This window comes from Pinus tabuliformis, chromosome Q (genome assembly GCF_031772625.1).
Source record: "Pinus tabuliformis cultivar Carrire ecotype Pingquan chromosome Q, CPIR1, whole genome shotgun sequence".
Taxonomy (NCBI): Eukaryota; Viridiplantae; Streptophyta; class Pinopsida; order Pinales; family Pinaceae; genus Pinus; species Pinus tabuliformis.
In genome coordinates, this window is record NC_142296.1 from 1208122901 (window position 1) to 1208136558 (window position 13658).

The window sequence follows — 13658 nt, forward strand, 5'->3', positions numbered from 1 at the left end:
CAATTTATCATAGGGAAGGGGGGTGAGCCCCCTAAACTTGATCCAATAGTATGAAAGTACAATGAATGGTTTTTTTTTTCTCTACCATAACTTTGTTTTTTAATAACATTTTTACATTAATAATTTGGCTTTATACAAGCCAATCCTTTGCAAACAACATGGAGATTGAATGCCAATTACTTCCCATCAATAGGAGACTAGTACAACCATTTTCCCATTGAGAAAATGCAGATTTGATACGAATTTTCCAAATTTGGGCATATTTTGGAATTCTGGAGAAAACAATCTTTTTTATAAAACTTCCTCAAAGACCCTCGTGTAACTTTTAGATCATTGTGAATCGTGGTAAACGGTTTTGGTTCTAGATAATTGACTATACTAGTAAAAAACCCATTTTCTCATATTTTCGAGATTCTCCTCCAGATGCACGCAAATCAAGGTCAAACTTGGCAGTTTGAAAACTATGTGAATTTTGAGCAGATTTGTTGATTTTCTTGTAGAGACCCACACATGCGACCTGGGTGCAATATAGATCATGAGAAGGTGTTAGAACATCATTTGGGACAATAACCTTCCTTGGTTTTCCCCATAAGCATGTCGAGATGTCGAAGATCCAAATTAGTTGCTCTCTAGTGCAGGAATGTTGCTCTTTAGTGCATGAACATGCCAATGAAAGATAAGTGCACCTCTGACTGTTAGAAATGATCCAAGATAATTCTAGCCGTGTGTTTGTACTACCAGCTAGAATTTTCCTTCGTGGAAAGATTGAATGATGAAGTAGCCCACATATGCCTAGTGCAGGATCCCTATGCAATGCAGGAACAAGACAATTTACATTAACAATATTTTAATGAACATTAATCCTAGAAATGCATATAATGAAGGTATTCTCATATAAAATACAAATCAATAGTAAATATTCGCTATTGCATTAAAAGAATGTAGAAAGAGTTCATAAACTGGTAAAACAAGGGAATAAGGCATCATATAAATAGAAAGGTGCATTAAGTACAACAATTTCGAGGCCTAAGACCATGTTATATCTAAAATATTCTTAGATATATCATTTTACTATCAATTTTATTTTTTTTCTATTATGATTGCATGAACCTATGGATAAGGATAAATGACATGGAAACATTTATTACGGGGGTCTCTCTAGCGCGAGATCCTAACTAGACCTCACGCCATTTGAGATAAGAGATCCATTTGAATTCTGTAATGGAATCCATTCTTGGTTTTGAGAATATTCTCAAATATCAATGATCATCACAACAAAGTGGGATGCAAATCTTAAGATATATCTATCTAAATACAAAAATGAAACAAATATATGCTAGCTATTAATTGAAATATAGATATGAATTAGGAAGCGGCGAGACAATAAACACAAATGCACAGTTGAGGGAATAGTTAGTTAATTTCCAAGATAATAATGGGTGTTTAATTCATTAAATAAAGATGCAAAAATAAAACAATAAGCATGTGGTAAGAAACTATCTATTCAACAAATTAATATCTAACCTAATAGCAAAACATCTCACAAAATACATAGATGAATGAACTTTTCCAAGAATAGTAAAAGAAAAGGCACAATGCATGTGGGAATATAGCTTTCGCAATGTCCTTCAAGGCTTCTTAATATTATAGTATTGAATGCAAAAGTACCAACCTCCTAGCTCTAGTTTGTAGGAAAATCAAGAAATACAATATTATGGAACCCTTACTAGTGATATATTTTCAATATTTACATATTGAGTTTGTAATTACCCCTTATGACTATGGAGCTTCTTTGGGGTAAGTTCAAAATATTAAACTTCTCATGATTTACAAATATAATAAAATAAAATTCTTAAAAATTCTCAAAAATAACGCTAACAATTGTCATTTTTTCATTGGATCCTTAATTGGGAGCTTTGTGATATCCTAAAGATAGGCCACCTAGTATTTACTAGTGTGCTGTAATCATATTTATCCTATTGGGTAGTAAGATCTTCATGACTACATGATACCCTATTGTGTTATTGGAGAGAATTGGCATGTATTTCTTTAGTGAAACCAAGAAAAAGTTCAAGACCATTTGTTGCTTACTAGGATTAACAAGGTGATACTTTAGGTTTTCCTAAGTGAGCTTGTTGGTGAAGACACTAAAAGATAGTTCTTTAAAATTTAATAATTCCTTAATAAGGCTAACAACTAGCATAATTTGAATGTATCATTAATTGTGAGCTTTATGATATCTTAAAGATAGGACACCTAGAATTCATAGTGTGATCCAGTCAACTTTATCCTATTTGGAAATGAGCTCTCCATGACTACATGATACCTTGAGTTCTTAGACAGAACTGGCATGTACTTCTTTACTGAAACCAAGAAAATTTTTGGAACCATATGTTTCTTAGTAAGATCAACAAGATGATAGTTTAGGTTGTCCTTAGTTAGCTTGCTGGCTAAGACACTAAGAGATAGTTCTGTAAAATTTAACAATTCCTCTGACTCCTTTCTTACTTTGTCTCTTGGCCACGATTCTCCCTGTGTTAATTTTTCCTTAGGGCTATATTATTCTTTGCTATAATAATTTCATTCATTATTTACATATATAATTCACCCCACAACATCATAACATTATTCAAATCTACTTCACTATTCAACAACATATGCAACTATATAGAAAGAACAATATCTTCATCAATGCAGCGGAATATAAAGGAACAATAGAAGAAAATAATTCACACGTAGAGACACGAGGATTAGTCAGAGACTAGGGAAAAATCCACTACAGTGAAAACCCTTTCAAATTCTTCTTCTTATTGGATTGTCATTGAATGATTCAACAAAGAGAGAGTACAATTATCCATATCTTCAACCATAAAACTATCCAGCAAAAATAGCTAAACATCATTCATGAGATGAACCCAACAATGCCAATAATCAAAACCCTAATTTAGGAACTTGTAATAAAATTTCAATGTCTGTATTCAACTGCCGAAATCTACAGTCAACAGGCGAAAACTTCAGTCAATTGAAAATTCAACCTTTAGGTCTCGGTCGCAGGGAAGATGTGTCATGCATGGTGATGAAATGATTCGGTAGAAATTTCTCCATGACATGCCTACTACTGCAGTATAAATTTCTCCATGACATGCCTACAGATGAGACCGAAAACCGTAAAAATAGAGATGCAAGCTTTAGACCCTCTGCAATTTTGGACCTATGCCAAATCTCCGCCAACTTTCCTCAAACCTGTGTGAGCCAAACCAAAGAAGGGAATAGAAGAATGATCCATGATGATATCCAAATGAGGTGGAGGTCACTTCTATTTATAGCCATCCAAGGGGGTCAAATTTTCTTTAGGGTCGACCTGATCAAATGTGCACATGTGGGCTTTAACTCAAAAATACACATTCCCTTATCCAAATTGAGCGCTTAAATAGTCAAAATTGGTTCTCTCGAAAAGAGGAATCTAGTCCCATGATTGGAATTTGTCACTGAGTTGCCAAAAATTAACACACCCTCTCAGCTAGGGAGAAATTCCAACCTTGTCATCATATCATGTCCCATCTCAAGAATCTCACCATCAAATGTCGTCGTTTCTCATCTCGGTTCATCTCTGTTTATCCCTGATCATCTCTTGCTTGACTCTACTCATATGTTAATCATTTTCAAATCTAAAAGAATAAGAATCTGACATTGGAGGGGAGCTCAATCTACCACCCTCTGTCCATCGAGGAGCCAATGCTACCACCCAGAATCACTGCCAATAGGGACTCAATACTACAAACCCGGACACCTCTACCAATGGGGAGCCAATGTTGTGACCCAGGAAGCCTCTGTTAGTGGGGAGCCAATGCTACGACCAGGGAAACTCTACTAGTGGGGAGCCGAATCCTACAACCCAAGAAAATCTACCAACAGGGAACCTAATGCTACAAGCCGGGAAGATTTACCATCGAGGAGCCTAATGCTACAACTCGAGAAACTCTACCAAATGGGGAGTCGAATGCAATAACCCAGGAAATTCTGTCAGCAGGGAGCCAATGTTATAACCCAGGAAACCCTGCCAGTAGGGAGTCAATGACACAACTTGGGAAACTCTGCTAGCGGGGAGCCATTTCTACAACCTAGGAAACCTCTACCAATGGGGAGCCAATGTTATGACCCAGGAAACTCTACCAATGGGGATCCTGTTAGGGCCTAAATCTACCTCAGGCTGAAAAAAGCATGCCTAGGGTAACATCAAACCACGCTTAACCTGGTAGCTAGCCCTACTAGGTTGAGAGAGGGCTCTCTCCTTGTCAATCTCAGGAAAATATAGCAAGTGAAGCTTGAGATTACTGATGTAAAGACTAATTTTAGGCTAGGTATATGCTCAGAGGAGTTTGATTGAGCTTTATGTAGGTTTGCTGGATCAAAAGTGAAAGGCAGTTTTGGGTCCGAGAAATGGACTCAGTCTTACATAGATTTTTGTGGGGCGAGGTAGGCAAATGCTTTAGTACTTTGAATTAAGTGAAATGGAGAGTCTTAAGATTGGTGAGAAGTTGAAGAGGGCATGAAAGTATCAGGGATCCTCTTCAAACAATAGAAAACATGAAAATCTAAACAAACCCTAAGGTAGAGCACTGCAAATCAATGATTTCCACCTTTATACTTGATTCATTTAGTTGAGCTAAAAAAGAAAGAGATAATGACACACATAAACACATGATAACTTGAATTACAAAAGGATAAACAATAATAAATCACCTTTCCACAAGAATCCCACAAAATGCTGCAAACCCTGGTCTATTTCCTTGCCAAACTGCATAGATGAATCTACAATGATGCTCAAAGCTTTCACAAGAGTCCAACCTATGAAAATGACTGAAAAAACACATGATATAGACCTCCAAACCACATGTGCTATCTATCAGGGGTCGAATCCATGAGAAGAGGGATGGTTTCAACCATTTCTAAACTAGGAACACAAAAATAGGCAGTGGAACAACTTGCCTCTAAAACCTAGGAAACTGATTCATTCAACTCCAAACAATGTAAACTTTGAAACGGGAACTGATACTGTTACCCGTTTTGTAGAGGTGGCAAAAAAATGACCCGATTTTCAAAAGTGTTGATGCAGAATACACATGTTTTTTTAAGAACATGGTTTTTGGAACTTTAATTTTTTTCATGTGCATTAAGTTTTAGAATGGTAGTGAATGGTAGTGATTTTCATCCTCATTTTAAAAAGTGAGTATTCTGCATCACACCCTTTTTTTAAAAGACCGATTTTTTGACTTTAAATTTTCTAGTGTGTGAAATGTAAAAAATTATTTTCTAAATTTGATAGTTTTTGAAGTCGTCATTGTATTCATATTTTCTTGTTCTCTATCTTAATTTTTTTTTTTTTTAAGTGGGGTTTTTATTGTTTTGCGTTTTTAAATTAGAAAGTTGATAGTTTGAATTTTAGATAATCTACATATTTAGACATCCTTAATTAATTTTTCAATCCACATGAAATAATTGTTTCTAAAAAACAACATTTTTTAACAATGGACATAAAAAATAACCATTTTTAACATAAATATAACAAAAAAACTAAACGTTTTGATAATTTTTTGCTAGAATTAACATGTCAAAATCACAATTTTTATACAAAAATATTAACTAAAAATGGTCAAATAATAGTTTTTTTTATGAATTTCATGTCAAAAAGATAATAATAACTACTTTTTTTTCAAAAAAAAATGATTCACTTAAAAATCAATGCAAAAATCACATATTACCAATATTGAACGCATAACAACCCTAATTGAGTGTTTATTCTTCTCATAAAATTTCAAAGTCAAAACATTGCAAAGCTTGAGTTACAAGCATAACTTAAATTTAATCAAGAATGTCACGTAATCCAAACTCTTCGTCCTCTAGAGTTTCATCATTGTCCTCTTCCACAATATTTTCTGTTTCATTTTGCTCATTTTCCTCTTCTAATGGGTCTTTCATGTCTGCAAATCCCCCAATATGTGTCTTTCCATACATTCCATGTAATGGTGGTTGGGGTTCCTTTGCCTTTTTTGCCACACGTGATTCACTAAAGTCCCCTTTCTTCAACCCAATTTCTTGCATTGCATCTGGAAGAAATTGAAGAGCATTAATTCTTTGCTGAATGAAATTGCATTGTAATGGATCTTTCTCAATTGCAATGCAATTTCTTCCTTTTTGAAGGCAGCATGCTAGTGTTGTACCTAATTATCAAGCACAAAAAAATAATGAAGTAAATTAGTACAATGACATATTAATTAAAAAAAAGAACATATTGAAATTCAATTCCATGTGGCAAAACGTACCTGAGCCAGAAAATAAATCCAGAACCCAATCTCCTTCATTTGAACATATGTCTATAAGATAGTTAATCAATAATTGTGGTTTCTGATAAATGTTAACTATCTCTCCTTTCATTTCTTTGTCTTCATATGTTAGTTTTCTCACAACAGCATCATAAGTCAGTATTTGGCTATGACTCTTTTTGTCCACCCGATTAAAAATCATAGACATATGGCTATCATCTTTTGCCCAACTATCAATATGAATGAACTCACAGTCATTTATAAATTGTTGATCTTCATTGTCAAGAAGATTTGACTTTTGCCTGTAACATAAAATAGTAAAAGTTCAATTAACTTGTACATAAATTAATTTTTCAACATTAATCAAATATACCTTTAAACATCTTACCATGTAAGCTGCATCCTTGAATTTGTTTTCCCCTTGAAGCTTGACAATAACATTGCCAATTGTGTGTCTGAATGAAATGTCACAAATCTCCATAATGGTGATGACGTCACTTCCTTAAATCCCACCACCACTTTATTAAAAGCTTGATAAGTATAAGGGTCAATATCATAGCAAATGTTTGGAATATTGAAACCATGGGGAATATCTGCAATAACCAGGGCATAATCCCTTTTTGGTACGAGTTTCGCAATGTCTTCACAGTCGCCTTGTATTACTTGATATTGAATAGTGTCTAGCCCATTCCAAATGAAATGATTAAGAGTTGGATCAAGTTCAACATTCTTAATACGTTGCTTTCTCAGTCTTTCAATCTTTATTTTTTCAATAAAAGTCTTGAAACTGTCTGGTGCTCCATTATCTTCTTTCTTCATCTTTTACCAAACAAACAAATGTATGTGTAAGTTTTAAATTAAAAATAGTACACAGATGATTAAAACTGAATGTATAAATCAAGTTACCTTTTTAAATGCAAGATAAAAAGCTTTCAATGTTGATGTAGAACTTGAATCTGGATAGTTGCGTACAACATCATCCCAACTATCTTCATTCAACAATTTAACCATTTGTTCCTGAATTTTCATGTAAACTTTGTGACTGTATAGATAAAGTAAGAAAAAGTTAATATACTGATATGTATAACAAATACTACCAATAACAACATGTTTTAGTTAAAAGATAACTATAATCCTGGAAATAAGTAAAAATAATTCAGCAAACTTACTTTTGAAATTCTTCAGACATTTCTTCCAATGATAATTCCCCCGACTTCACACGAGATAATATTGTTTTGACAATTTTTTCATCTTTCACTCCTTGCATCGCCCTCCAAGGCGTGATGGTCATATCGTCTGGAAGTTGCTTCAGTTCAGGCGCTGATTTATTGTTGCTACATATCAATGGCTTAGACTTTCTGACCCTCTGGTTTTTAATGCGAATGTCTTCCCACATGCTAAAAATGTCATCAATCAAATTCCAAATATCTCCAGTTCTAAATGCCAATTGGAAAATGTTATCAACACCTCTGAATAAATCGCTAGATCTGTTGTCTTTTTCATTTTTTGAATTGCCTTTATCTTCAATTTGATAGCCTATTTCCATACAACATTCCTTTCGGAAATCTGTAGTAATATTGATCTTATCCCCACCACATTTTTCTAGGAATTCACTATGAATAAATCTAACCTTTTGGATCAAAGTCATAGACATCCTATATTCATTATCTGAATTATGATCCCATGCCACTAACTTTGCTTCTGTTTCATTTAAACCAGCATAAATGATACATTCCATCGTTTCAAAACGTGGGTTATTAGGATATTCCTCCATCAATTGTCTTTGAGCTTCAACAGAATGGTTCCCCCCAAGCACATAATAATTGTATTCAAAACATTTTGACTTATCAAATGCTTCTTTGTTGGGAACTTGAAGTGGATCAACAAGAAGCACATAACTAACCACATGAGCATATGGATTGTACCTCATCAATGTCTTCAAGTTGTGAACATGCAGATGATGTGGCTTTCTGACTTGATATTGGCATTGTCCTTCACTTGCCTTATAGGTTTGTGTGACATTTAACTGAAATGTACGACCACCATCAACTAAGTTTCTCTTTGTCAAATTCTGTCGAATGGCATTTTGTTTTGTTTTGATAATGCCATCACCTAAATCAGCTCCTGGTGTAATGATTTCTCTGCTTTCTTTTGAAGTTTCACTAGGTTCTTGACTGCTGGTAATGACTACTTCAAGATCTTCAACTCTACTTTTTTTCGTCTTAACATTCTCAAGAGATCTATTCTTGGGCATTGTTACTTTTGGTCTTTTACGACCTTCCACAATTTCAATGTCATCTTCAGTAATGGCAACATATGCTTCATTGTCAATTTCAACTTCATCGTCCTCAAAAGTAACTTGTTTACCCTTGCTAGATTTATCCACCAGAGGCCTTTTTTTCTGATTCTTTGGATGTAGTTTTGTAGCATCATCAATTACTACATTTTCCATGTTTTGCATAGCTTCTTCTAACACTGAGTAAAAATGGCTGACAACTTTCATGATATCATGCTCAATGTAATGAATGCCTCCCAACATAATTGAACAGCTTTCAACAAAATTCTGCCAAACAAAATATCATATGTTAATATAATCAAAGTTAAAAAATATAGCGAGACATTTTCAAAACGCAAAATAAAAATACAAATAACAATACTTACCGTGTTTTGTGTCATATCATTTACGATTTGTTTACACAACTTTGTAGATACCTCTCTCCTGTCATATAATGAATATGATAGTTGGTATTTAATCCTTTCATGTGACTTGGCAGCTTTTGTAAGTACGTAAACAACTTCAGTGTTTGGTAGCGAACACATATTTATGACTTTTCCCATCACCTCCAAATTTTCATTATTATTGCGTGTATCAATGTATAGATATATATTCACAGTTGTGCTCTCTCTTTCTTTCACATACCAGGCTCTTGATGAAAATTTCACCTCTTTTGAACTTTTCCAATCTGAGATTAGCTTCTTATCACTTAAAGCAGTTGACATACTTGTAGGTATGAGCTCCGGTGGAGTTCGTTCACCAACGTTTTTTGAAGATACACCTTTAAGACTCCTTGCTCCAGAAAGATTCACAGAAATTTTCCTTGATGCCATTTTCCAAAAAAAAAAACACATAAATTAGTAAATAAAAAAACATATTAACTTAAATTAACAACAAAAATATACCATAAATTTTTTATTTGTATAATAAAAAATGCCCTCCCCCTCCCCCGACCCGCCCGCCAGCCCACCCCTAGGCCCCCCGCTCGGGCCCCCCCCCCCCCCCCCGCTCGGGCCGCCCCGCCCCCCTCCCCCCCCCGGCCCCTCGGGCCGCCCCACCCCCTCCCCCTCCCTCCCCCCCCGGGCCGCCCCCTCCCACCCCCCACCTCCACCCCCTTCCCCTCCCTCCCCCGGCCGGGCCGCCCCAACCCCCCCCCGGCCACCCCCGCCCGGGCCGCCCCACCCCCCTCCCCCTCCCCATCCCCCTCCCTCCCCCGCCGGGCTGGCCCCTCCACCCCCCGGCCCCCCGCCAGGGCTGCCCCACCCCCCTCCCCCTCCCTCTCCCTCCCCCGGCCCGGGCCGCCCCCGCCCACCTCCCCCCGGCCACCCCCGCCCGGGCCGCCCCGCCCCCCTCCCCCTCCCTTCCCCGCCCGGGCCGCCCCCTCCACCCCCCGGCCCCCCGCCCGGGCCGCCGCACCCCCCTCCCCTCCCCCTCCCTCCCCCACCCGGCCACCCCCGGCCGGGCCGCCCCTCCCCCTCCCCCTCCCCCTCCCTCCCCCGCCCGGCCACCCCCTCCCGGGCCGCCCCCTCCCCCCTCCGCGCCCCCCCCCACCCGGGACGCCCCACTCGCCTCCCCCTTCCCCCTCCCTCCCCCCCGCCCGGGCCGCCCCCTCCCCCCTCTGCCCCCCCCTCGCCCAGGCCACCCCACCCGCCTCCCCCTCCCTCCCCCGCCCGGGCTGCCCCCTCCGGCCCCCCCCCCCACCCGGCCGCCCCACCCGTCTCCCCCTCCCCCCCTTGCCCCGCCCAGCCACCCCGCCCGGGCCGCCCCACCCCGGCCGCCCTTCCCCCTCCCCGGCCCCGCCCCCCCCTCCCCCTCCCCGCCCCCTCCCCGGCCCCGCCGCCCACCCCGCCCGCCCCCTCCGCCCGCACAGGGCCACTCCCGGGCCGCCCCGCCCCGCCCGAGGGCGTCGATTCCGGCGGAGCGGGGCGCGCCTGCGCAGCGCCACCCCCGGGCCGCCCCGCCCCGCCCGGAATCGACGCTCCGCCCTTCGGCGAGGCGGGGCGGCCCGGGGGTGGCGCTACGTAGGCGACGCCGCCCGCACAGCGCCACCCCCGGGCCGCCTGCCCCGCCCGAGGGCGGGCGTCGCCCGGACGCTCCGCCCTCGGCGGGCGGGGCGGCCCTGTGCGGGCGGAGGGGCGGGCGGGGGGCGGCGGGGCGGGGGAGGGGAGGGGCGGGCGGGGTCGGGGAGGGGGCGCGGGAGGGGGAAGGGCGGGCGGGGTGGGCGGCGGGGCCGGGGAGGGGGCGCGGGAGGGGGAGGGGCGGAAGGGTGGGGCGGCCCGGGCGGGGGTGGTCGGGCGGGGGAGGGAGGGGGAGGGGGGTGGCGGCGGGCGGGGGGGCGGGGAGGGGGCGGCGGGCGGGGGGGGGGCGGGGGAGGGGGGAGGGGGAGGCGGGTGGGGCGGCCCGGGCCGGGGGGGGGGGGGGGCGGTGGTGGCCGGGCGGGGGAGGGAGGGGGAGGGGGAGGCGGGTGGGGCGGCCCGGCGGGGGGGGGGGGGGCGGAGGGGGAGGGGGCGGCCCGGCAGGGGTGGCCGGGCGGGGGAGGGGGAGGCGGGTGGGTGCCCGGGCGGCGTGGCCGGGCGGGGAGGGAGGGGCGGGTGGGGCGGCCCGGGCGGGGGTGGCCGGGCGGGGGAGGGAGGCGGAGGGGGAGGCGGTGGGGTAGCCCGGGCAGGGGGGGGCCGGGGGGGGAGGGGGCGGCCCGGGCGGGGGTGGCCGGGCGGGGGAGGGAGGGGGAGGGGGGTGGGCGGCCCGGGCGGGGGACGGCCCGGGGGGATGGAGGGGGAGGTGGATGGGGCGGCCCGGGCGGGGGTGGCGTGCCCGGCTGGGGGTGGGGGCTGGGGCGGCCCGGTGGGCCGGGGCGGGGGTGGGCGCCGGGTGGGCCGTGCGCCAGGTGGAGGATGGGCGGGCAGGGGTGCCGGGGAGGGGGCGGGGGCGGGCGGGGTTGGGCCGTGCGCCGGGTGGGGTAGGCGGGGGTGCCGGGGAGGGAGGAGGGGCGGGTGGGATGGGCAGGGGGGCCGAGTGCCGGGTGGGCCCGGGGTGGGTTGTGGGATGGGCAGGGGGGCCGGGGTGGGGGCGGGTGTCGGGTGGACCCGAGGTGGGGTGGGGTTGGAAAATTTTTTAATTTGATAAAAAATATGGGGGGGGGGGGGAGGGAGTTAGGGGGGCAGGGGTTGGAGAAGGGGGGAGGTGTGGCGGGCGGGGTGGGGTAAATAGCAATATTAGGCTAGACAGTTACCGATTCACCATGTGGTATAAAAAAAAAAAAAAAAAATTGGCTTGGAAAATTTTTTAATTTAAAAAAAAAAAATATTTTTCATTAAAGTAATTTAATATGAAAATTTCGAAAAAATAATTGTACTTACCTTTCAATTGCGACAATTCTTCGTTGTATATATTGTTGATAGCAATATCGTTGCTCCACAAATTCACGAGTCTTTCAAGGGACTTCAGAAAACCTAGATGTGAGGAGAGTAATAGTGATAGCGAAATTTATTATATAAGTGAAATTACGAAGATGTTTTTCCATACGATTAATGTGGGATAGTTTGTTTTACATTATTATAGAGAGAATATTGTAGAGTTGTTTTACAACGGATTGAATGTGGGATTAATTTGTTTGAGAATATATTATAAAAATTAGAAAAAAATAATTGTTAAGTAAATATTATATACTTTAACTATTAGAATAATTAATGTACAAGTTGTGATTTACTATTTGAATTTTAGTGATTTATTTCATAAAAATAAATTAGTTTACGTTTTTCAATCAATTGTAGAATAAAATAATAAAGGTAAATAAATCTAACAAACTTTTGGAGGGAAATATTTTCGCGAAAATTTTTGGAGGGAAATATTTTCGTGAAAATTTTTGGAGGGAATAACTTTGGAGGGAATATTTCATTCTTTAAGCTATATAATATTCTTAGGAGACTCCATTTGTATCATTCAACATTTTCTATTTGAAAGTGATGGATTGCTCTGATGGTGAAGTTTCGGTTTATACACCATCAACATCTTCATCGCGTAACAACTCTATTCATATTGATGAATATAGCGGGAATTCTTCCACTATGAATAGAAAGTCAATTCTTCCACTTAGTCCCGATTCTAAAGACTACGAGAGCAACACTGATGAAAGAGGGGATGGAGAATTTCAAATTAATAAAGAGTCACAGATTCCACTTAGTCCAAATTCTAAGGACTATGAAAGCAGCGGTGATGAGGAGCATGATGGTGAAGTTCAAAAGAATGGGGTGTCACAATGTCCACTTAGTCCTAATTCTGAGGACTATGAGAGTAGCAGTTTTGAAGAATGTGATGGTGAAGTTCAAAAGAATGGAGGGTCACGATGTCCACTTAGTCCTAATTCTGAAGACTATGAGAGCAGCAGTTTTGACGTGCATGATGGAAAATTTCAAAATAATGGAGTGTCAAAGTGTCCACTTAGCCCTAATTCTAAGGGCTATGAGAGCAGCAGTGATGATGAATGTGATAATGAATTTCAAAAAAATGGAGTGTCAAAGTGTCCACTTAGTCCTAATTCTAAGGACTATGAGAGCAGCAGTGATGAAGAGCATGATGATGAATTTCAAAAGTATGGAGTGTCACAGTGTCCAGTTAGTCCTGATTCTAAGGACTATGAGAGCAGCGGTGATGAAGCGCGGGATGATGATTTTCAAAAGATTGGAGTATCACAATGTCCTCTTAGTCCTAATTCTAAGGACTATGAGAGCAGCGGTGATGAAGCGCGGGATGATGATTTTCAAAAGATTGGAGTATCACAATGTCCTCTTAGTCCTGATTCTAAGGACTATGAGAGCAGCGGTGATGAAGCGCGGGATGATGATTTTCAAAAGATTGGAGTATCACAATGTCCTCTTAGTCCTGATTCTAAGGACTATGAGAGCAGCGGTGATGAAGCGCGGGATGATGATTTTCAAAAGATTGGAGTATCACAATGTCCTCTTAGTCCTAATTCTAAGGACTATGAGAGCAGCGGTGATGAAGCGCGGGATGATGATTTTCAAAAGATTGGAGTATCACAATGTCCTCTTAGTCCTGATTCT